This window comes from Symphalangus syndactylus, chromosome 3 (assembly GCF_028878055.3).
Source record: "Symphalangus syndactylus isolate Jambi chromosome 3, NHGRI_mSymSyn1-v2.1_pri, whole genome shotgun sequence".
Taxonomy (NCBI): domain Eukaryota; kingdom Metazoa; phylum Chordata; class Mammalia; order Primates; family Hylobatidae; genus Symphalangus; species Symphalangus syndactylus.
The window spans coordinates 113,268,151-113,295,282 of record NC_072425.2 but is presented as its reverse complement, the minus strand read 5'-3'; the positions used below and the strand labels follow the sequence as shown (position 1 = coordinate 113,295,282).

Sequence of the window (27,132 nt, the reverse complement as noted above, 5' to 3'; positions counted from 1 at the left end):
CCGAGTTATTTTTTAAGAGCAAGACTTCTTTTGATGAAGAAAGCAGTATAATGAGCTACTTTCTGGTACAAGCCTCTTGTCACTGTTCAAAGCACTTGTACTAATCATATTTTGTCAGGCTTGCTTTGTTCAATTTATTGTGAAAATTTTCACATATTAATATTTAATCTTAAAAAATAATTTAAATTTTTTTATTTTGAAATAATTTCAAACTTTCAGAAAAGTTATAAGGACAGTTCAAAGAATTCCCATATGACATTTCCTAGATTCATTATTTTCAACATTTTGCCACATTTGCCTTATAATTCTCTCCCTTTCCCTAAACACACATACATTTTTTAACCACTTGAGAGGTTGCATACATTATGGTCCTTCATTTCTTACTGCTTCAGTGTCATTCTTAAGAACTAAAATGTTCTCTTATATGATCATAGTTCAGTTGTCAATTAAAGATATTTAAATTGATATGATACTTTCACCCATAATTCATATTCCAGTCTTGTCAAAAGTCTAAATAATGTCCCTTACTACAAATTTTGTTTCTTTGGTACTGGATCCAATTCAGGATTGTGTTCGCATGTGGTTGTCAGCCACTTTAAACTTAGAACAGTTTTCTGTCTTTTTCTTGCATGAGATTGATATTTCTAAAGAAAACTAGCTAGAATTCTTATAGAATGCCCCTTAATTTGTGTTTCTTTACTTTTTCCTTATGATTAGAATGAGCTTATCCATTCTTTGCTGGATTACAACATAAGTAGTTATGTTCTGTTGGGGATATGATACCCAGAGGCACATAGTCTGTTGGACCTTTATTAATGATACTAATTTTAATCATTTGGTTAAGGTGTTTTTCTCTTCTGTATAGTTACTGCTGTTCCTTCTGTTCCTTATAAATTAATTAACACGTAATTTATAAGTAGATACTTTAAAAATTTCAACTTTTATTTTGTATTCAGGAGGTATATTTGCAGGTTTGTTACATGGATATGTTACATGATGCTGAGATTTGTGGTATGATTGATCCTGTCACCCAGGTAGTGAGCATAGTACCCAGCAGGTAGTTTTTCAACCCTTACCCCCCACCCTTCCTCTCCCTTCTCGTAGTCCCCTGTGTCTAATAATGCCACTTTTATGGCCACGTGTACCAATTATTTAACTACCAGCTATAAGTGAGAACATGAGGTATTTGGTTTTCTGTTTCTGCATTAATTTACTTAGGATAATGGCCTCTAGCTGCATCCATGTTGCTACAAAGGACATGAGTTCATTCTTTTTTATGGCTGCATAGTAGTCCATGGTATTAATGTACTGCATTTTCTTTATCCAATCCACTGTGAATGAGCTCCTCGGTTGATTCTATGACTTTGCTATTGTCAATAGTGCTGTGATGAACATAGGAGTGCATGTCTATTTGGCAGACCAATTTATTTTCTTTTGGATATATACCTAGCAATGGTATTGCTGGGTTGAATGGTAATTCTGTTTTAAGTTATTTGAGAAATCTCCAAACTGCTTTCCACAGTGGCTGAACTAATTGATTCCCATCAACAGAGTGTAAGCATTCCCTTTTCTCCATAGCCTTATCAGCATCTGTTGTTTTGCAATTTTTTAATAATAGCCATCTGACTGGTGTCAGAATGGTTTTGATTTGCATTTCTCTGATTATTGTGTTGAGCATTTTTTCACATTTGTTGGTTGCTTGTATGTCTTCTTTTAAGTATCTGTTCATGTCCTTTGCCCACTTTTTACTGGGGTTATTCTTGTTGATTTAAGTTCCTTGCAGGTTCTAGATATTAGACATTTGTTGGATGCATAGTTTGTGAGTATTTTTTCCCAATCTGTAGGTTGTCTGTTTACTCTGTTGATAATTTCTTTTGCTTTGTAGAAGCTCTTTAGTTTAATTAGGTCCCACTTGTCAATTTTTGTTTTTGTAATTGCTTTTGAGGACTTAGTCATAAATTCTTTTCCATATGTTACATTATTCTGCATATGGCTACCCAGCTATCACAGCACCACTTATTGAATAGGGAGTCCTTTCTCCATTGCTTATTTTTGTCAACTTTGTCAAAGATAAGATGGATTGTGGGTATGTAGCTTTATTTCTAAGTTCTCTGTTCTGTTCCATTGGACTTTGTGTCTATTTGTGTAACAGTACCATTCTGTTTTGGTTACTATAGACTTCCTTGTAATATAGTTTAAAGTCAGGTAACGCGACGCCTCCAGCTTTGTTATTTTTTATTAGGATTGATTTGGCTATTTTGGTTCCATATGAATTTTAGAATTTCTTTTCTAATTCTGTGAAAAATGATGTTGGTATTTTAATAGGGATAGCAGTCAATCATGCAATTTGCTCTGTAGGTTGCTTTGGGCAGTATGGTCATTTTCACAGTATTGATTCTTCCAATTCATGAGCATGGAATGTTTTTCCATTTGTTTATGTCATTTGTGATTTCTTTCAGCAGCGTTTTGTAGTTCGCCTTGTAGAGATTTTTCACCTAATTGCTTAGATGTATTCCCAGGTATTTTGTCCATGTGTGGCTGTTATGAGTGGGATTGTGTTTTTGAGGTGACTCTCAGCTTGACTGTTATTGGTGTATAGAGGTACAACTGATTTTTTTACATTGATTTTATACCCTGAAACTTTACTGAAGTTGTTCTTCAGTTCTAGGAGCCTGTTGGTGGTCGTCATGGTTTTCTAGGTATATAATTATATCATCAGGAAAGAGAGACAATATGACTTCTCTTTTACCTATTTGGATGCTTTTTCTTTCTTTTTCCTATTGCTCTGGCTAGGACTTCTAGTACTACGTTGAATAGGAGTGGCCAGAGTGGGTGTCCTTGTCTTGTTCTACTTCCCAAGGGGAATGTTTCCAGCCTTTGCCCGTTCAGTATGATGTTGGCTGTGGGCTTGTCATAGATGGCTCTTATTATTTTAAGATACATTCCCTCAATACCTAGTTTTTTGAGGGTTTTTATCATGAAGGGATGTTGGATTTTATTGAAAGCTTTTTCTATGTCTGTTGATATGATCATATGGTTTTTGTTTTTTATTCTGTTTATGTGGTAGATCACATTTCTTGATTTGCTTATTTTGAGCCATCCTTGCATCCAGAAATAAAGTCTACTTGATCGTAGTTAACTTTTAGAGGTGCTGCTAGATTTAGTTTGGTAGTATTTTATCGAGTATCTTTGCCTCTGTCTTCATTAGGGATATTGGCCTATAGTTTTCCTTTTTTGTTTTGTCTTTCATTTTGGTATCAAGATGATGCTGGCTTCCTAGAATGTGTTACAGAAGAGTCCATCCTCCTTGGCATTTTGGAATAGTTTCAGTAGGATTGACACCAGCTCTTCTTTGTTTGTCTGGTAGAATACAACTCTGAATATATCTGGTCCAGGACTTTTCTTAGTTGGTAGGTTTCTTATTACTGTTTCAGAGCTTATTGCTCTGATCAGGTTCTCAATTTCTCGCCACTTTAATCTTGGGAGGTTGTGTGTTTCTGGCAATTTATCAATTTCCTCTAGATTTTCTAGTTTGTGTGCATAAAACTGTTCGTAATAGTCTCTGAAGATATTTTGTATTTCTGTGGGATTAGCTGTAATGTCAACTCTGTCATTTCTCATTGTGCTTATTTGGATCTTCTTTCTTTTTTTCTTTGATAATAGCTAACAGTCTATCAATCTTGTTTATCCTTTCAAAGAAATTATGTTTGGTTTTATTGATCCTTTGAATAGGTTTTTGTGTCTCAGTTTTGTTCAATTCTGCTCTGATTTCAGTTATTTCTTTTCCTCTTCTAGCTCTGGGGTTAATTTATTTTTGTTCTTTTAGTTCCTCTAGGTACGATGTTAGAGTGTTGATTTAAGATCTTTCTAACTTCTTGATGTAGACATTTAGAGATAAAAACTTTTCTCTTAATACTATTTTTTCTGCATCCCAGAGATTTTGGTATGTTGTATCTCTTTTTCATTTATTTTAAAGAATTTTTAAATTTCTGTCTTAAGTTCATTGTTTACTCAAAAGTTATTCAGGTGTATGTTGTTTGGTGCCAATGTGATTGTGTGATTTTGAGAGATTTTCTTGCTATTCACTTCAATTTTTCTTCCACTGTGGTCCACATATATGCTTGGTATGATTTCAGGTTTTTAAAAATTTATTTGGACTTGCTTTATGGCCAAGCATGTGGTCAAACTTAGAATATGTTCAGTGTGCCAATGAAAATAAAGTATATTGTGTGGTTGATGGGTAAAGTATTCTTTAGATGTCTATTAGGTCCAACTGGACAAGTCAAATTTACATCTAGAGTTTGTTAAGTTTTCTGCGTTAATGATCCGTCTAATGCTGTTAATGGGGTGTTGAAGTCCACTACTATTACTGTGTGGCTAAGTCTTTTGTAGATCTAGAAGTACTTGCTTTATGAATCTGGGTGCTCCAATGTCAGTGCCTGTGTGTATGTGTGTGTGCATGTTCGTGTGTCTGTGTATATATATATATATATATATATATGACAGTTAAGTCTTTTTGTTGTATTGAACTCTTTATCATTATGTAATGACCGTAATGACCTTCTTTGTCCTTTTTTAGTGTTGTTTCTTTAAAGTATGCTTTATGCGATATAAGAATAGGACCCCCTGCTCTTTTTTGTTTTTAGTTTGCATGGTAGATCTTTCTTCATGTCTTTACTTTGAGCCTGTGGGTTTCATTATATGTGAGATGGTTCTCTTGAAGATAGCAAGTGGTTGGGTCTTGTTCTGTTAGCCACCTTGCCTCTCTGTGTTTTTTAAGTGGGGCATTTAGACCATTTACATTCATGGTTAATATCGCTATGTGATGTTTTGATCCTATCCTCATGCTGTTAGCTGGTTGCTTTGTAGTCTCGATTTTGTAGTCTCAATAGGGTCTGCAGGCTATGTATTTAAGTGTGTTTTTGTGGTAGTACATATTGTTATTTCATTTCTGTGTCTACAACTCCCTCAAGGATCTCTTGCAAGGCTGGTCTGTTGATAATGAATTCTCATAGTGATTGCTTGTCTGGAAAATATTATACATTTCCTTTTCTTATGAAGCTTAGTTTGGTGGGATATTAAATTCTTGACTGGTATTTCTTTTCTTAAAGAATGCTGAAAATATATTCCCAGTCTTCTCTGGCATGTGTAGTTTCTGTTGGGAAGTCTACTGTTAGCCTGATAGGATCCCCTTTGTAAGTGATGTGACCCTTTTCTGTAGCTACCTTTGAGATTTTTTCTTTCACATTGACCTGGAAAGTCTGAAGATTGTGTCTTGGGGGTGATCATCTTGTATAGTATCTCATAAAGTTTCTCTGAATTTTTTTGAATTTGTATGCCAACCTATCTAGTGAGATCAGGGAAATTTTTCAGTTCCAGAAGTTCACTTTAGTTCTTTCTTAAAATGACTGTGTTGTCATTCAACTCTTAGATCATTTCACTGGCTTCCTTGAAATGGATTTCAACTTTCTTTTCAATATTGCCATCTAGATTTTGAATTCTATATATGTCATTTCTGATATTTCACTCTGATTAGGATTCATTGCTAGGGAGCTAGTGTGATCCTTTAGAGGTAAGGAAATGCTCTGACTTTTTGAATTGCTGGAGTTCTTGTGCTAATTTCATCTCATCTGAGGGGGCTAGTGTTTCTTTTTCTTTTATAAACTGCTCACATTTGGATGGGGCTTGTTTTCATTTTCTTTTTTTTAAATCCCTTGAGGGTTTGACTGTTGTGTATAGTTGGTTGGCTTTGTTTTTGGGTCTTTTCAGAGGGCCAAGGTTCTGTAGGGGTTCCTTAGTTTGGGCTAGTTTCCTCATTGGGTTTCACAGGCATGGTGTGCTAAAGGAATTTATTTTTGTTTGGTGGTGTAATTCAGGCTGTGATGCAGTAGATGGCATATAAGAGTAAGGGCTGGCAGATATGCTTACTCAGCTATAAGCCTCCTTTGTATTTCAGTGCCTTCATAGCAGTGCTTTGGGGGAGGGAGAGATGTGGTGGTAGGGGAGATGTAGTGAGGGGAGATGTAGTGGGGGGAGATATTGTTGGGGGGTAGAAGATTACCCCCTCACTAAGTCTGTTCCTAGGTTTTGGGGGAACCCCTCCGGTCATAGATGTCCTGCCTATGTTTCCTTAGCCCTAAGGGGGATGCTGGTTGGCTGCATACCCCCTCCCTAAGGGACCTCTCAAGCTGAAGCTTAGATCACCAGAGACTCATAACTCCCTGGGGAGCCACTGGTCCTCTGAGCTTGGCAGAGTCAGAGTAGGTTGTGGGATATGTCTTTGGTGGTCTGGTTATGAACTGGGTCAAGGGCAGAGGATCCCCAGGAAGGGTGTTCGTGCCACGGATTTATAGCTCATGTGGTGCCTGCAGCCCAGGGTTTTTAGCCTGGCAAATGGCTGTGGGATCCCCCAAGCAGATCTCCCTCCAGTTTCTGCCCCAGGAACAGACCTAACCAGCTAGATTTGTCCCAAGCTTTCTGTGCTGAAATTGCCGGGCTGTCCCAGGTGTTCCAGGCCATGGGGCTCCCTCAAGCAGAAGGTGCAACTGGTCAACAGACTGAACCCTTCCCAGGCTGGTCTTGTGGAAGGAAGGATGCCCAGCTCCCTTGGCAGCACATGAACTCACGCCTCCCTGTGTTCTCAGAGTGGGGGCTCACTCTTCACTAGAGCTCTAACGACAGATTCCAGTTCTGAAACCCTGGGCAGTGTACTCCAACCCTGGGAGGTTGGGACTGGGCCTGCAGCTTGGTCCTCTGGCCCCATGGGGTTGAACACCAGCTGTGCAGGGGAAGCTAAACTGCTCCCAGGTTACTGGCAAAACACTCAGGCAGGGCAATGCAGGCTGTGCTCTGTGCACCCTCTTACAGGAATGGCCAGGCAGGTGGCTTTGAGAGGAGCTGAAAGACAAGGGGGCATGTGGATCAGCCTTGCCCAATCCCATGAGAAAGGGAGCACTACTTTCTCCTGGCTCTGCAGTCAGTAGGGGCTACAGTCACTCAGAGCAAGATGGAGAGACTTAGGGGATGGGAACCTATGGTTGCATTTTGCTGTAGCTGTCTCATGTTCCACGAACGCTTCTGAGCTCTGCACAGGTTTGAGCTCTGCCTCTGCATACTCTCTGGGCAATTCCTTTGCCAATTCAAATGTCTGTGTGGGTTGTGGGATCTTTTATAGTTAGCATCCCAGAGGTGTGGTGTTCTGTAGTTCCTTCACTCCCCCCTTGCTTTGGCTCTGTTCAGGACCGAGAGCTGGTCCTTGTGCTAAGAGATTCTGTGCAGGCTTTCCAGCTTCCTTTTCAACCTTGGTGTCTGCATCACCTCTCTCTCAACTTTCAGTGTTTTCTCTCAAACAGTCTGTTTGAAATGTGATGGTTTACGTGATATTTTGGTTTCTCTTGAAAGGAGATGTGTTTCCTGGCTGTATCTAATTGGCCATCTTGTCCCCTCCCTCCTAAAAACTTTCCTAGAATTGGACTCTGCAGACGCTGTCCCAGTAGCAGCCCAGCTCCACTTCCTCCTTCCAGTGTTATTTTGTAACGAGATACTTTGAGACTAAGTAAATATAAAAGATGATTTTTTTAAGTTAGAAAGTTTTATTAAGGAACAAAAATTTTAATAATTTTAGGTATTTGGATTTTGATGAAAAGAATTATGTCAAAAAACGAATTATGTTTACATATTTTTTCTTCTGTTTTTTTTTAATGGTATTTTAAAGAGAGTTTGTCCTATGGGGCATCACTGGGTGGGGAAGAGGTTAACACCTTTCTTAACCCCTTGCTTCCATTCACAGGGAGAAAAATATCAAGAGCCAAACAGTAGAGATTTCTGGTTATTAAAAACCAGATTTCTGGTTATATAAAATTATAATTTTACAATTAAAATATGAAGAATATAATTTCATTTTTCTTTTGCAAACAATACTGGTAGTTTAAATGCTTTTAACATAAAAATAATTATGAAATCACTTTATTTTTTCAAAAGGGATATTTTCATTTGAAAAATTAAATTTAAATGGATCACATTTATCTTACTTTGGATAATTGAAAGGAAACAAAGACTTTCAAACTTTCAAGTTTGAGAAATTAATCTACCTGAGTTATGATTTTGTCATATTTCTGGATATAGGAGTGCCATTGATCCTCTTGATTTTTGCAAAGGAAGCTTTCAATTTTCTTTAATACCTTTAATTTAATACCTTTAATTTTAATTAAATATTACTAGAGCAACAAAAAAAATTATGGCCACTGATCAGAATTAGACTATTTTCTTGAGTTTAGAGGTTAAAGATTTACTTTCATACAGTATGGCTTCAATTTCTAGATAGGGATAAGGCTCATGTGTCTTATAAGATTCTTTCATACAAAAACCACTTTCAAGGATACTGAACAGGAGCATAAGATGCATTTCTTTGTGAATGTTCACTATTCACTACTTTATCAGAATCAGCTTTAAGAAATGCAGAACAGTGTGGATATTTGTGCAGCTATAGTGAAAGAGTGAACATGTTTTATCCTTATCTTGCTGAGATTTTTAAAACATCAACTGTCAAGAAGGCCTACAATCAAAGTTGGGCATTGAAATTTCCTTTGTTACTCCTGAGAAGATAAAAGTAGCCCTCAGAAAATTAAAATTGTAAAGGAAAAGGCCAGAGAAGGAATACTGACAGGTAGAATATGAGGCATGTAATATTTGCTTCTACATTGTGTTGATTTTTTTTTCCTGGGCAATTTAAATCCTGAGTCACTTATTTTTATGTATTTCTTGATGATTAGATGTATTTTGAATTACTGTTAACATGCTTATTGATTATGTCTTTGAATACTCATAAAATCTATACATTTTGTAGTTTGGGCAACAGAGTACAAGTTAGTGTGGAGTATTACAGGAGCACTCTAAAGCTGTCTGGAAAATCAGGACTGTGCTCTACACTTTCCAGTTGTGAGGTCTTAATGTTTTGGAGCCTCTGTTTCTTCATCTATATAACAGAGATAACATACTCACTTTGTGAATCATTATGAGTATTAATGGTGTTAGGTATATAAAGAAGAATGCATTCAAAGAAGGTTTATTCCTCTGCTTTTATATATGGAAACCTTAAAATCTCCTTCATAAATTCACTCAGAGAGATAAGGAGAAAATTAAAACCTTATGTCAAAATGCTACAGATCAAACAATGAGTTTTGACTCTATCATATTATCCCCAAGTTCCAAGAAACTCACTTTCTGATTTCCAAATGGCAATGGGATTAATCTTTAAAATAATAGAATAGATTTGTATGTACCATGCATGTGAGTAAGACATACGTGTTTGCTTCTTAACAGGTATCACTTGCAACTATAATTCTTTTTATCAGTCATATGTTTGATGCAATACTAATTTAAAGTATTTTAAAAGGCATTGACAAAGGTATATTTGAATGATTAAGATTATGGTGGGCCAAGCACAGTGGCTCATGCCAGTAATCCCAGAGCTTTGAGAGGCCAAGGTGAGAGAATCACTGGAGGCCTGCAGTTCAAGACCAGCCTGGAAAACACGGCAAGACCCCATCTCTACAAAATACGAAAAATTAGTTGGGTGTGGTGCTGTGTGCCTGTAGTCCTAGTTTTTTGGGAGGAACTATGATGGCATAAGTGCATTCCAGTCTGGGAAATAAAGTGAGACACCGTGTCCAAAACAAAGAGAAAAAGATTTTGGTGGGTAGAATATTTAAGTGTTGAGTCATTTCAATCTTCTACTATTATGATTAGTAGTAATAGTATAATTTCATTGGGAGATACAGGATTATTCTAGGTGTTGGTTCTTATGGTTTTATGGAAATCTGTGTACAGCTTGACTTTAGTTTGCTCCAGTAACTCTTTTAACTCTTATTTATATATTAAATTTTATTCAATAAAAGAAATATAAACAAGCTTAAAGTACCAATTGTACTTTGGATCAGTATATGGAAAGTTTGTTAAAAGATTTAAAAATGTATTCTGTTTATGGCCTTTTCAAAACTTATTATCATAATTATTTATGCTAATTGGTGGAAAAACTTCAGTTTTGAATTTAGTATTTTTCAGTAAACATATATTTAAACGTATACTTTGTACCTGAGATTGCCCAAGTAGTTGAGAATATCGACAATAATAAGGTATGTTCTCTTTTTATATGGGATTCAAAATCTCCTGAAGTAGTTAGATTTAACATCATCAATCACATTGTTACTTGAAGGGTGCCATATATAAGAGAGGGGTTTTGTCAACATCTAGAGGTATAGACTGTCAGATAGATGATCTGTTGTACAAATGATTCTTTGTGAAACATGCATTGCAACCTCAGGAATAAATAGCCGTGGAACAGCATGCAAAGCTTGAACACATTTGTCATATTTAACACCAATAATTGTTTTCTATTTTGTTTTCCTAGTTAGCTGATGAATGTTTTTTCTCTTTATGGTTTGAAAGATTGTGGCAACAGTAACCTGTCCTATATGGTTTCCTAGTAAAGAAACTGAAGTGTCACTCATAGTGAAATATAAGTAAAGAATAATTCATTGTTAAAATTAGGCCATTGTTACAGTTGAAAAGCCAATTTGGTGTAATTCATAGTGAGTACTGATGGCATGATCTATCAGCCTGCAAACCATAAGTCAGTGATACTATGCCATTCTGATGCACAAGTTTAAGATGAGTGGTATGAATCCTAACAAGAGTGCAATGATGACATTATAATGGACAGATTATGACAGTTCCTACTCATCTGGTCATGTGTTCATTTTGGCAGGTAATAATTCTAATTAAAATTTAAAATTAAAATCTTGTTAATATGTATTATATAATCTACTGCCCATATATGGATGAAAAATCAAGAAAATGTATCCAGAAGAGAAAAATGCCAAGCCCCATAAGGGTAAAACCATGTTATATTGCACTTCCTTGGGTATTAATTGGAAATTAGATATTACAACAGGAAAGCATAGTAATTTGATATTGATAGTATTTCCTCTGCCTGAAGAAAGAGCAAGAACAACTTTGTATTGTGGTTTGAGTGCCAGCTTACCCTCAGTATAATAGAAAATGAAGTAAATTATTAAGGTTTTTGACTGCCATCCTTGGCCCCTAGACAGCATCTCTGGACCCACCCAGGGCCTGGGCAACTCACTGCCCTGAAGGGAAGGACACAAGCCTGGCTGGCTTCACTATCTGCTGATCCTGGAACCCTAGGGCCTTGAGTGAACATAGGTGGTAGTCTGGTAGTGGTTGCAGCAGTGCTTGGGTGAGACTCAGTGCTGTCCTAGCTTCAGGTATGACCTAGTGCAGTCCCAGTGATGGTGGCCATAGGAGGGCTTACATCACCACACCCCCAGTTCCAGGTGGCTCAACACAGAGAGAGACTCTGTTTGTTTGAGAGAAAGTAAGGGAAAAGGACAATAGTATTTTCCTGGTAATCCAGAGAATTCTTCCAGATCTTATCCAAGACCACTAAGGCAGTACCTCTGCGAGTCTACAAAAACCACAGTGTTATTAGGCTTGGGGCCCAACTCCCATTGACTACCTGGAAAGCCTTCTCAAAAAGAATGGGCACAAACATGCCAAGACTGCAAAGACTATAATAAACAGTTAACTCTTCAATGCCCCAAGACTGACAAATGTCTACAAACATCAGACCATCCAGGAAAACATGGCTTCACCAAATGACCTAAATAAATCAACATGGAGTCCTGAAGAAATAGGGATATGTGAACTTACAGAGAGAGAATTCAAAATAGCTGTTTTGAGGAAACTCAAAGAAATTAAAATAATACACGTAAGTAATTTGGAATTCTATCATAAATTTAACAAAGAGATTGAAATAATTAAAAAGAAACAGAAATTCCACAGCTGAAAAATGCAATTGATATACTGAAGAATGCATCAGAGTCTCTTAATAGTAGAATTGATCAAGCAGAAGAAAGAATTAGTGAACTCGAATACAGGCTATTTGAAAATGCAGAGTCAGAGGAGACAAAAAAAATAGAAAAAGAATAAAGCACACCTGCAAGACTTAGCAAATAGCCTCAAAAGGGCAAATCTAAGTCATTCACCTTGAAGAGGAGGTAGACAGAGAGATTGGGTTAGAAAGTTTATTTAAAGGGGTAATAAGAGAGAACATCCCAAACCTGGAGAAAGATATCAATATTCAAATACAGGAAGGTTATAGAACACCAGGCAGATTTAACCCAAAGAAGACTACTTTGAGGCATTTAATAAACTTGCAAAGGTCAAGGATAAAGAAAGGGTCCTAAAAGCAGTAAGAAAAAAGGAACAAATAACATCCAAAGAGCTCCAATATGTCTGGCAGCAGACTTCTCAGTGGAAATCTTACAGGTCAGAAGAGAGTGGCATCACATATTTAAAGTACTGAAAGAAAAAACTTATCCTAAAATAGTATATCCAATGAAAATATCCTTCAAACATGAAGGAGAAATAGACTTTCCCAGACACACAAAAGCTGAGGGATTTCACTAACACCAGACCTGTCCTACCACAAATGCTAGAGGGAGATCTTCAATCTTCATGAAAAGGATGTTAATGAGTAAGAGGAAATTATCAGAAGGTATAAAACTCACTGGTAATAGCCACAGAAAAACACAGACTATTATAGTACTATAACTGTGGTATGCAAACCACTCTTAAGTAAAAAGACTAAATGATGAACCAATAAAAAATAACTACAATAATTTTTCAAGACATAGTACAGTAAGACATAAAGAGAAACAAAAATGTAAAAAGCAGGGGGATAAAGTTAAAGTGTAGAGTGTTTATTAGTTTTTGCTTGTGTGTGTGTGTGTGTGTGTGTGTGTGTTTATGTAATGAATGTCATCAGTTTAAAATAATGGGTTACAAGACAGAATTTGGAAGCCTGATGGTAACTACAAATTGAAAAACATAAAACAGATACACAAAAAATAAAATGCAAGAAATCAAACCATAACACCAGAGAAAATCACTTTCACAAAAAGGAATACAGGAAGGATGGAAAGAAGAAAGAAAAGACCACAAAGCAACCAGAAAACAACAAAATGACAGGAGTAATCCCCTTCTGATAGATAACAACTTTGAATGTAAAGAGACTAAACTCTCCAACGAAAAGACATAGAGTCGCTTAGTGGACGAAAAAACAAGACCCAAAGATCTGTTATGTATAAGAAACACACTTTACCTATAAAGATACACACAGAATGAAAATTAAGGGATGGAAAGAGATAGTCCAAGCAAATGGAAACTGAAAAAAGAGCAGGAGTAGCTGTACTTATATCAGACAAAATAGATTCCAATCCAAACTATAAGAAGCGAGAAAGAAAGTCCTTAATGATAAAGAGGCCAATTCAGTCAGGGGCTATAATATTTGTAAATATACATGCAGCCAACACTGGAGCACTCAGATATGTAAAGCAAATATTATTAGAGCTAAACAGAGAGATCTGAATACAATAATAGCTGGAGACTTTAACCCCATCTTCAGCATTGGACAGATCTTTCAGATACAAAATCAACAAAGAAACACTGGATGTAATCTGCACTATAGACCAAATGGATCTCATAGATATTTACAGAACACTTCATCCAATGGCTAGAGAATACGTATTCTTTTCCTTAGCACATGGATCGTTCTCAAGGATACACCCTATGTTAAGTCACAAGTCTTAAAATATTCAAAAAATTGAAATAATATCAAGCATCTTCTCTAACCACAATGGAATATAACTAGAAATCAATAACGAGAAATTTTTGCAAACTGTACAAACACATGGAAATTAATGTACTCCTGAATGACCAGTGGGTCAGGAAGAAATTAAGAAGGAAATGAAAAAGTTTATTGAAACAAATGTTAATGGAAGCACAAGATATCAAAACCTATGGGATACACTGAAAGCAGTCCTACGAGGGAACTTCATAGCTACAAGTTCCTGTATCATAAAAGAAGAAAAACTTCAAATAAATAACTTAATGATGCATCTTGAAGAACTAGAAAGGCAAAAGCAAACCAAAATTGATGGAAGAAAAGAAATAATAAAGTGCAGAATAAATGAAATTGAAATGAAATGAAAACTATACAAAAGATTGGTGAAAGAAAAAGTTGTTTTAAAAAGATAAACAAAATGGACAAACCCTTGCCAGACTAATGAAGAAAAAAGGGAGAAGACCCAAATAAATAAAATCAGAGATTAAAAAGAGAAGACATTACAACTGATTCTGCAGAAATTCAAAGGATCATTAGTGGCTACTATTAACAACTCTATGTCAATAAATTGGAAAATCTAGAGGAAATGGATAAATTCCTAGTCACATACAACCTACCATTATTGAACCATGAAGAAATCCAAAACCTGAACAGACCAATAACTAGTAATGAGATTTAAACCATAATAAAAAGTCTTTTAGTAAGGAAAACCCAACGACCCAATGGCTTCACTGCTAAATTCCACCAAACATTTAAAGAAGAACTAATACCAATCCTACTCAGACTATTTCAAAATATAGAGGAGGAAGGAATACTTCCAAATTCATTCTGTGATACCAAAACCAGACAAAGATATATCAAAAAAAGGAAACTACAGGCCAATGTCTGTGAAGAATATTGACACAGAAATCCTCAAAAGTATACTAGCAAACCAAATTCAACAACACACTAAAAAGATCATTCATCATGACCAAGTGGGATTTATCTCAGGGATATAAGGATGGTTCAACATATGCAAAGCAATCAGTGTGATACATCATATGAACAGAATGAAGGATTAAAAACCATATGATCATTTCAATCATTGCTGAAAAAGCATTCGATAACATTCAACATTCCTTCATGATTTAAAAAACTCAAAAAACTGAGTTTTTTTTGAGAAGGAGCATACCTCAAAATAATAAAAGCTATATACAACAGATCCACAGCTAGTATCCTGCTGAATGGGGGAAAAGTGAAAACCTTTTCTGTAAGATCTGGAGCACACATGGATATTTACTTTCACTGCTGTCATTCAGTAATAGCACTGGAAGTCCTAGCTAGAGCAATCAGAGAAGGGAAGGAAACAAAGGTCATCCAAGTTGGAAAGAAAAAGGTCCAATTATCCTTTTTGCAGATGATATGATCTTATATTTGGAAAAACTAAAGACTCCACCAAAAAACTATTAAAACTCATAAACAAATTCAGTAAAGTTGCAGGATACAAAATCAACATACAAAAATTGGGAGCATTTCTATATGCCAACAATGAATTATCTAAAAATGAAATAAAGAAATGTAATCCCATTTACAATAGCCATAAGTTAAATACCTAGGAATTACCCAAGGAAGTGAAAGTTCTCTACAATAAAAACTGTAAAACAGGCCAGGCACAGTGGCTTAAGCCTGTAATCCCAGCACTTTGGGAGGCAGAGGCGGGTGGATCACAAGGTCAAGAGATCAAGATCATCTTGGCCAACATGGTGAAACCCCATCTCTACTGAAAATACAAAAATTAGCTGGGAGTGGTGGCACATGCCTGTAGTCCTAGCTACTCAGGAGGCTGAAGCAGGAGAATTGCTTGAAGCCAGGAGGTGGAGGGTTCAGTAAGTTGAGATCATGCCACTGCACTCCAGCCTGATGACAGAGCCAGACTCTGTCTAAAAAATAAAAAATAAAAAATAAACCCTGTAAAACACTAATGAAAGAAATTGAAGAGGACACCAAAAAATAGAAAGAGATTCCATGTTCATGGATTAGGAGAATCAATATTATTAAAATGTCCACAGTACCCAAAGAAATCTGCAGATTCAATGCAATTCCTATCAAAATACCAATGAGAGTCTTTATAGAAATAGAAAAAAAAAATCCTAACATTTTTATGGAACCACAAAGGACCCAGAATAGCTAAAGCTATCTTGAACAAAAAGAACACTGGAAGAATCACATTACCTGACCAGATTATACTACAGAGCTATCATAACCAAAAAAGCATGGTATTGACATTAAAAAAGTGTAGACCAATGGAATATAATAGACAACCAAGAAACAAATCCACATACCTACAGTGATCTATTTTTGACAAAGTTGCCAAACATATACACTGGGGAAAAGGACAGTGTTTTCTATAAATAAACCAGATATCCATATACTGAAGAATGAAACTAGACCTGTATCTCTCACCATATTCAAAAATCAAATCAAAATCAGTCAAAGACTTAAATAACTAAGACCTCAAACTATGAAGCTACTACAGGAAAACTTTGAAGACACTCTCCAGGACATTGGTCTGGGCAAAAACTTCTTGAATAATAGTGTCCCACAAGCATAGGCAACCAAAGCAAAAATGGACAAATGAGATCACATCAAGTTAAAAAGCCTCTGCATAGCAAAGAAAACAATCAACAAAGTAAACACACAACCCCACATAGTGGGAGAAAATATTTGCAAGCTATCCATCTGACAAAGGATTAATAATCAGAATATAAGGAATTCAAACAACTCAATAGGAAAAAAATCAAATTATCTGATTAAAAAGTGGGCAAAAGATTTGAATTGATATTTCTCGAAAGAAGACATACAAATGGCAAACAGGCATATGAACAGGTGCTCAACATCACTGATCATCAGAGAAATGCAAATCAAAATTACAATGAGATATCATCTCACCCCAGTTAAAATGGCTTCTATCCAAAAGATAGGCAATAACAAATGCTGACAAAGATGTGGAGTAAACTAAACCCTTGTACACTGTTGGTGGGAATGTAAATTAGTACAACCACTATGAAGAACAGTTTGGAGGTTCCTCAAGAAATTAAAAATAATGGCTGGGCATGGTGGCTCACGCCTGTAATCCCAACACTTTAGGAGTCCAAGGCAAGTGGATCACCTGAGGTCAGGAGTTTGAGACCAGCCTGGCCAACACGGGGAAACCCCGTCTCTACTAAAAATACAAAAAAAAAAAAAAAAAAAAAAAAATAGGCATGATGGCGGATGCCTGTAGTCCCAGCCACTCGGGAGGCTGAGGTAGGGAGAACTGCTTCAACTTGGGAGGCAGAGGTTGCAGTGAGCCGAGATCATGCCACTGCACTCCAGCCTGAGTGTCAGAGTGAGACTTTGTCTCCAAAACAATAAATAAATAAAAATAATGTTACCCCATATGATCCAGCAATCCCACCCCTTGATATATACCCAAAAGAAAGGCAATCAGTATACTGAAGAAATATCTACACTCCCATGTTTTTGCCTCATGATTTACAATAGCCAAGATTAGGAAGCAACCTAAGTGCCCATACACAGATGAATGGATAAAGAAAATGTGGTACTTATACATAATGGAGTACTATTCAGCCATAAAAAAGAATGAGATCCTGTTATTTGCAACAACATCGATGGAATTGGAGGTCACTGTGTTAAGTAAAATAAGCCAGGCAGAGAAAGAAAAATATTCCATGTTATCACATATTTTTGGTATATAAAAATCAAAACAATTGAACTAATGGACATAGGGAGTAGGAAGATGTTTATCAGAGCCTGGGAAGAGTAGTGAGGGGGGTTGGGGGTGGAAGTAGGGATGGTTAATGGGTACAACAAAAATAATTAGAATGAATAAGATCTAATATTTGATAGTACAACAGATTATAGTCAATAATAATCTTATATTTAAAAATAACTAAAAGTAAAATTGGATTGCTGGTAACACAAAGGATAAAAGTTTAAGGGGATGGCCCTACTCTTCATGATGTGATTATTACACAATGTGTGCTTGTATCAAAATGTCTCATGTACCCCATAAAAACATAACATCTACTCTGTACCAACAAAAATTTTAAAAAGAAAGAAATTCTGGAGGCCAGAAGGCAGTGGGCAAATTTTTCAATGCGCTAAAAGAAAAAAACTATCAACCATGTTTCATATAGCCAGCAAAACTGCCCTTCAAAAATGAGAGAGAAGTTAAGGTGTTCCTGGATAAATATAAGCTGAAGAAATTCATTACTACTAGACCTGCCTTGCAAGAGGGAGTCCTGCAAGGTAAAATTAAAGAACACCAGACAGTAATTTAAAGCTGTATGAAGAAATAAATATATCAATAAAGATTATACCATGGATAATTATAAAATCTTGTAGTATTGTGACAATGGTTCATAACTCAACTTTTGTTTTTAAGAGACTAATACATTTAATGAAAACAATTATTAGTCTAAAAGCTAATTTGGTTTGTAACTCCACATTTTGTTTTCTACATAATTTATGGGACTAATGTGTTTAAAGGTAGTATTAGTTTATGTTTGGGGGCACAAAGTGTATAAAGATGTAATTTTGTGACAGTAACAGAAAAGGTTGGGGACATAGCTGTAAAGGAGCAGAGTTTAAAGAATATAAAATATGAATAACTTTATATATAGACTGCATCATAAAATAATATCCTGAATAGATTTGGTTAAATAAGTACATTAAAATTTCTGTTTCTCTTTAATGTGAGTACTATAAAATTAAACTTTTAAAGTAGTTTCTGATGGGTTTCTGGGTGTTTCTGATGGGCAGTCAGGGCTGAGAACTGCTGCTCTATGGGGCTAGGTTAAATTTAAGTTTAAATTTTTTTAGCAGGAGCATTTTATAGATGATGCTGTGGACTTCACATTGTATCATATTGTGAAGCACACCGGTTGTCCCACTTTTAGTGATTATAAGATCAGGCAGTGGATTCAGGTGGTGACAGCCTAGTTTCTCCTATGTAAAAGTTCCTGTCAGCCTTTCATTTAATGGCTTAATTGGGTGAGCATTGCCTAAAGCAGTGATTAATTAGGGTTTGTAAAGGGTGATTTCCCACCTGTTAGTCATTTCATACTTATTGTCTGGAATTAACTATAAAGAAGAACTTTCCCTCCTCAGGGTTTTTTGGTGGTTGCCCTGAAATTCAGTTCTTATGGAATATTGTTAAGTTTTAGAGCAAGACACTGATGTCCTGCTTCTTTTTAATGGTTTCTAATGAGATGATGATTTTTGTTTCTTATATTTCCTTCTTTTATTATTTTGAACTTGTTACAGTTAGACTTCTTTTACAGTGCGAATTAAATTACACAAGATATATAAATAAATGGATGATGTCAGTGTAGCAAGGAAATCCCTTGATTCATAGGTTAATGTGTCTCAACAAGTGACACCAGCTGAATGCAAAATACATGAATACAGTCAAATACTACAAGCCACCAACAGATGGCATTCTCTCATTGTAAATTATCACCTTGCATTCCACTGGTTTCATTTAGCTAAGACTTGGAGGTGCTTGCTCTGTATTTACTCCATCTTTGTGCATTTTTCCCTTGCCTTCAAAGGCAAGCCTCAACCCCAGCATCCTCAACCCTTCCTTACTCTCTTCTGTCAAAGGCTTTCAGTTTGTTACTGTTGAAATCTAGATTTATTGCAATATTTCTTTTCTATATAGGAATTTAACAAACCTTTTAAATTGAGTATGTAATTTTATTAGGATTGTTATTGTTTTCCTCTGTGTTCTAGTTAGAAAGATGATTAGGTTTTGAATTGTCATCTTCTGATCCTGACCTCCCCATAGGCCACCCATTTTCTGTATGATATTGCAAAACACTTCTTGTTGGTTTTGTTTGTTCCTGCATTATAGTAGAAATGTTTTTATTGTGCTTCTATCACTTACATTTCTTTTTATTTTTGATGCTCAAATTGCCCCATTTTTGTCTTCATGTTGAATCTTGTGTCCTTCTAATATGAACCATTTGTTTTTGATAACTCTTACTTTCTAGCACAAGATATCCCAAGCTCATCTTGTATATTTAGTGCCCCACACCTGCATCATTCACTCCTCTAAGGAGCCAGGGTTTATTTTACATTTTAAAATGGGGAAAGTAATTGAGTCACTTGATTTTTTTTAAGTTCTAAATTACTCATTAATGTCTCTTTCTTCTTAAAGGATAGTGTCAAGTTCTAAAGTGCAGCCAGGGTTGAAATCCATTGCTGCTTTCAGAGACTTAGGTTAGATTTAGGTTTAACTTTTTGGGCAAGAATATTTCATTGGTAAATAGGTAAATAACTTATAATTTTTGGACATCTGTCTCCTTTTAAGGTTGCTTCTTTCAATGTGTTTTCTTTAAAGGGAAATAATTGTAAAGTTATATAAAGTAAATCTTTATCCCATGACTATGTCTAAAGTTAAAAAAGAAAATAACACATGAATGACGAACATTTTAATATTAATTATGAAGAACTTAGGATATTCACAAGCCATATGTGCATTTTCCAATTCCAGGAAGCTTTAAATGAATAAAGAAGAAGAAATTCTCTTTACTCCTCTTGGTATTAAATTGCTTTTGTAAGTTCTCTGATATTGTCTTATTAACAGATATTTATTGAGAAAGTATGGTGAGTCAGGCCCAGTTCTAGGTGCTGGTGATTCAAGAATGAATTAAACATATAGTTCCTACCCTTATAGAGTTTATGTTGAGTAGAGGGCAAGGACCAACAATAAACAGATAGCATCTGTCAGATACCTCTTCCAAAGTAGTAAAGAGAAGCTGGAGGTAGGAGGTTCTGTTTTCCTGCTTTTCCTAAGGGAGTCAGGGGTTAGAATATATGTAACACCTTTATCTTTGGTGACTTTCCCTTTCTTTGACCTTCAGTAATTGCTACCTTCAGTAATTGCTACCTAGGTATTCTTTCCATTAACATGAAATTCTGTATTACTATAGTTATTTTCATGAAGATTGATAGCCTATGATTTTCTCAGTGTGCCGTGTCACAAATAGTACTGGAGCACATTTAAGTACTCACAAGCAATACTGGAGTACATCGTAAGAATTACACAAGGCCGGGCGTGGTGGTTCACGCCTGTAATCCCAGCACTTTGAGAGGCTGAGGCGGGTGGATCACGAGGTCAAGAGATCAAGACCATCCTGGCCAACATGGTGAAATCCCGTCTCTACTAAAAGTACAAAAATTAGCTGGGCATGGTGGCATGTGCCTGTAGTTCCAGCAACTTAGGAGGCTGAGGCAAGAGAATCACTTGAACCCGGAAGGCGGAGGTTGCAGCGAGCCAAGATCGTGCCACTGCATTCCAGCCTGGGTGACAGAGCGAGACTCTGTCGCAAAAAAAAAAAAAAAAAAAAAAAAAAAAAAGAATTACAAAAATCAGACAATAAGTGGTAAGTGGAAAATTACAACAATTTGCTATGTTGCTGATGCTAGGAATTTTTCTAGCATCAAAATTGCTCGCTCACACTTTCAAAACTTTCCTCATAGCCCAAGGGCTTTAAATATATTGTCTTATCAAAATTAAAAATTACTTCAGGTCATGGACCTTTGGAGTTGCATTGGAATACTTGGAACCACAGATGTTACATCCTTAGATTTCAGGGGTTAGATCCTTATACGTGTCCAACAGCTGAAAGTATAACTACATCATGAGCATTGGCACAGTGCCTAGGGTGAGGAAGAAGCAAAGTAAAGGGGAGAGGATAACCCTCAAGCCTGGTGCCACAAGAAAAAGAATCAAATAAATGAACAAGAGAACAACTTTGAATTGGCTAAGTATTACTATCAAAGTCTAGAATATGGATTTCTAGATCTTTTAGAAGACCTTGTGCCACATTTTCTTTGTTCACTCATTATTGATGGGCACTTAAGTTTATTCCATAACTTGGCTATTGTGAATTGTGCTGCAATGGACATAATTGTGCAGAATCTCTTCAACACACTGATTTCAAATCATTCAGGTACCCAGAAGTGGGATGGCTGGATCATATGGTAATTCTATTTTTAGTTTTTTGAGGAACCACCATGCAGTTTTCCATAATGAATGTACTAATTTACATTCCCACCAACAGTGTACAAACATCCTCATTTCTCCACTTTTCTTTTTTTTTTTTTTTTTTGAGACAAGGCCTCTGTCATCCAGGCTGGAGTGCAGTGGCACAATCACGGTTCACTGCAGCCTTGACCTCCAGGCTTAAGTGATCCTCCCACCTCAGCCTTTCGAGTAGCTAGGACTACAGGCATGTACCACCTTGCCCAGCTAATTTTTAAAACTTTTTTGTATAGATAGGGTCTCACTGTGTTGTCCAGGCTGGTCTTGAAATTTGGGCTCAAGTGATCCTCCCAAAGTGCTGAGATTACAGGTGTGAGCCACTGTACCCAGCCAAAATTCATTTATGTTTTGTGTACACCTTATACACATAAGTCTGAAGATAATTTATACAATATTTTTAATAATTTTGTGCATGATACAAAATTTTGAGTGTGTTTTAATTGCAACACTTCACATGAGGTCAGGTGTGGAATTTTTCACTGTGGTGTCACATTGCTTCTGAGAAAGTTGTGGATTCTGGAGCATTTTGGATTTTCAAATTAGGAATGCTTAACTTGTACATACACTATAGAAGTAGCACACTAATGATGATCCAGGGAAACCATCACTAAGAAGTTGATATTTGAGCAGGGTTTTTCAGGAGTTCCCCACGTGACCAAGGGATAGGAAGAAAGAAAGGGTATTCTGGGTACAGAGAATAGCACATACAGAAACATGGATGCAAAACATCATGTGAGGAAGACCAGTGAGATAAAATTTTAAGTCAAGTACTATTCGAAGCAAATCGTTTTTCTGGGAAAACTGAAATAACTTTTATTGGGACTGTTCCATTTTTACCTGGGATGAGCCTCTATTTAAAAATTAATATTCCGGTTGGGCGTGGTGGCTCACAACTGTAATCTCAACACTTTGGGAGGCTGAAGCGGGTGGATCACTTGAGACCAGAAGTTTGAGACCAGCCCGGCCAACATGGTGAAACCCTGTCTCTAATAAAAATACAAAAGAAAAAAAAAATTAGCTGGGTGTTGTGGCACATACCTGTAGTCCCAGCTACTTGGGAGGCTGAGGCAGGAGAATTGCTTGAACCCGGGAGGCGGAGGTTGCAGTGGACTGAGATGGTGCCACTGCACTCCCTCGGCGACAGAGCAAGACTCTGTTTCAAAAAAAATTAATATTTCTGTAAAACACCCTTCATTATTAGAGGAGAGAGGTACATATACCCTTCTTGATGCCTCAAAGTCATGTGATAAATCTTCACAAATTGAATTTTAGCAAATTACATAATGAACAAGTGAGATATGGAAAGCTGTTTTTGAAAGAGACAGTAAATAACTGCATTTTTGCTGAATTTGTTTTTTCAAAAGCAATGAGAAAATAATTTCCTCCTGAAACGATATAAAGCGTCCATAATGAAAAGTCCTTGGTGTTTATAATTAATCCAGAGTCTTATTGTATTGCATTATATTGTATTGCATTGTATTGCTCTGTACTTAGTCAAGATAAACTAATAGGCCGGCTGCAGTGGCTCACATCTGTAATCCCAGCACTTTGGGAGGCCAAGGTTGGCGGATCACCTGAGCCCAGGAGTTTGAGACCAGCCTGGACAACAGGGCAAAACCTGGGTCACTATAAAAGATACAAAACTTAGCTGGTCATGGTGGTTGCGTGCTTGTAGTCCAGCTACTGGGAGGCTGAGAGGTGGAAGGATCACTTGAGAATGAGAGGTTGAGGCTGCAACGAGCCATGATTGTGCTACTGCACCCCAGCCTGGGTGACAGAGCAACACCCTGTCTCAAAAAAAATAAAAGATAAATTAACAATAATCATACGAGTCTTACGAGGGAGGGAAAGTGGGTAAATGGATACAAAAAAAAATTAGAAAGAATAAGACCTAGTGTTTGCTGGCATAAGAGAGTGACTATAGTCAAAAGTAATTTAATTATACATTTAAAAATAACCAAAAGAGTATTATCACATTGTTTGTAACACAAAGGTTAAATGCGTGAGGTGATGGATTCCCCATTTACCCTGGTGTGATTATTACATGCCTCTGTCAAAATATCTCATGTAACTCATAAATATACACACGTATTATGTACCCACAAAAATTAAAAATACAAATTAAGGCAAGGCATAGTGGCTCACGCCTGTAATCCCAGCACTTTAGGAGGCCTAGGTAGGTGCGCCACCTGATCCCAGGAGTTTGAGACCAGCCTGGGCAACATAGGGAGACCCCGCCTCAGCAAAGAGTGGTGGTACACACCTGTAGTCCCAGCTATTTGGGAGATGGAGGTGGGAGGATCACTTGACTCCGGGAGTTTGAGGCTGCAGAGAGCCATGATTGTATCACTGCACTTCACCCTGGGTGACAGATTGAGACCCTACTCAAAATAAATAATGAATAAAATAAAATAAGATAAAAATGTTTCAAAAACAAGAAAAATTATAAATCTAAAAAGAATAAAGTGCCAGTGGCAAAATACATATTTATACATAGTTATGAATTAGATATTTAGAAGATATAGGAACTTTTCAGGGGTTAGCTAGGTTCCACAGAATAAATTGTATTTATTGACTTTTTCTGTCATTCCCAGAAGGGCTTGCTTAAGATGTGGAACTATTTTTCCTTTGAAAAATAAAACAGCTCTTTGAACCTTAACTCAAAACTATAGTTTTGTTTCTAACAATTTTGCAGGAGAGCTAGACTCCATTCGTCACTTGAGAAGTTTTGCATTTATAAATCCACAGTATTTTGAATTTACATATATCCATCAAAGATACATTCAGGTCAAAAAATTGAGGATATATTTATAGATCACATGAAATAGTCAATTGATAAACTGACACATACTTCAACATAATTACATATAAGAAATCAAACTTTACTTTCAAATGACAGATTTTTATCTGCAGAGTAAAAGATCCTTATGCAAAAGCAAGATAGGGATTCCTCAAGGATCTAGAAGCCAATTATTAGAAGCGGTAGAGTATAATAAGGAAGGAGAATTTAAATTGTGCTTTCTATACTCCCTCTTCTATGAGGATGTTTCTCATGAAAAATACAACAATCTCAAAGACTTTTAGATGATTGCTTCTTCACGTATTTTAAGTGTGTCCTCCACTGCCTAATACATTTACTTGTTATTAGTTGTGAATATATTTTTTTCGATTGTCATGAAAATGCTGTCTGTGAATATTTTGCAGATTTAATCTAAATTTTTAGTTTAAAACTTTACTTTTTGTTATGAGGTAGTATATGGGAAATCAGCAAGAATCCATATAAGGCCTCAAGCTGGAAAAGTTTTCATTTAGTGGTCATGTGAATTGTATGTTGAGGAGATTCAGCAATATGTCCAATATTATGATAACCATTTACAGTGAATAAATATGAAACAAAGCTACTGTTCCCAAGTAGCTTATAATCAAAGTAGAAGATCCATAAAACATTAAAATTTTTAAATAATTGATTATTAAACTGTATGAGACTCACCACAAAGCAATACAAGTTGTATCACTGTGAACAGAAGTAGTCTGAAGATCTTTTCGAATGAGGTAGAAAACCAAAAGAACCTTGGAAGATGGATGGAATTTGGATCTTCTGAATAATAATAAGGATATAGTTAATGCTGGGAGAGCAAACACAAGGAGATGATAATACTTTCAGTATATAAGTAAACCTGAGTTTTAAATATTTTTCCCTAATAGAGTAGCCTTGCAACTTGCTGTCTCAGTTGCTGTATTTAAGCTTTACAAGTGTCGGAACCTGCCTCATAGTTAGGCTTGATTGGGATTATATGTAGCTTAAAATCCATATAAAGAGATCCTTTCTTTAATGGTTTTGAGTCATTGCAGTAATAAAATTAAATTATGTTATTTTGAGAAGCCAAATTCCTAAATAATTCCTACTGAGAATCTAAAGAGAAATTATCTATCTGGAAATTTAGAGGTAGATACCACGGGGAAGTTCTGAAAATTAGCTGTGATAATTCTACTCTTGCTACTTTCATAATAAATTAAACAATTTTCCTTCAGTGTACCTTCTGTAGAATCATTGTCTTAATGAGGGAATGAGAAATTGACATATAGATAAGTGATAAATAGAATCTATCACATATAAAATAATTCAGTTTTTAGATAGCAGACTAATTTCAGCATTGGTTAGAGTTTTAATTAAAGTTATTAAATGTCACATATTTTCACCTTTAACTATCACTGATTTAATACCATTAAATAATAGCAATTATTGAGTAACTTAAGTTGAAACCATTTTTAAGCTTGGCCAATTAAGAAAAATATCATTATTATTCATATTAACATTAATTGGATTACCTTTGAGTAGATTTTGATATTAACTGGGTATATTTCACTTGTTCTAGGGTACGTGATAGGATTCTTTGGTTGCAAACAACCACAATCAATTCTTGTGCACAAATAGAATTCATTATAGAGATCAGCAACTCACAGAATGGATAGAAAGACTGGATAAATAGGCTTAGAAAGAAGGAGACTGAGCTACCCCAGAGGGCTGGAAGCAGGAACTGCAGTAATGTCTCTTTGCTGGTACATTCTGTTCAGGGACCCACCACTAAAGTGAATAAACTGCTCTGTTTATTTATTACTCTGAACAGACTCTAGTCAAGATTCAAAAATACAAGGATGAGGTTCTCAACTTAATTTAATTCACTTGCCTGTCCCATAGTGTACTTGAGTGATGAAAGAAATGGCCTTACACAAGGATTCTCCAGGAACCTTTCCTCTTCATAGTGGCAGAGCAAGTGCCAGGATTTATTGTCTCCACATTCCTCACAAAAGATGGGAAATAGATGCTGTGTGGGAGGAAAACTATGCCTATTCCATTAGCTGAGATCTTTTATCTCCTGTCTCAGAGGACCAGGCAGCTGCTCATAGAAAACATCATTAGGATTTCTAAGGACAAAGGTCTAAAGACAGTACCTTAATTTGTCATTAGGCAAAAATCTCCGTGGACAACAGTTATATAAAAACAGTTGTGGAACTTCAGTTCTCTTTTCCATGTAATGAGGTATAAAACTTTTCACTTTGCAGAAAGAATATATTCTAAATTGGAGGTTGTTCAATTACTATTATTAACTGTGTTCTACCAGTGCCATTTCCTCACAGATGCACCTTTGCTTTTCTCACATTCTGCCTGAATATTTCCTGTAAGCCAATTATGACACTGAAATCGAGTTTTCCAGTAATGTTCACTAGATTCCCTCAAGAAAGGGAATATATGATAGAGAAAAACCTAAGAGAATCCAAAATAATGGTGGTTTATCATAATAGATTCTCTGGCCAATAATTCCTATTTTTGTTT

The 27,132-nt window shown here is 36.1% G+C and overlaps 1 protein-coding gene across 12 annotated transcripts in view; it reads left to right on the top strand.

Annotated features, from left to right (window-relative positions):
* The window catches only part of RUNDC3B (RUN domain containing 3B), a 206,080-nt gene that overhangs the window by 155,294 nt on the left and 23,654 nt on the right, over positions 1-27,132 (top strand). The window lies entirely within an intron of this gene.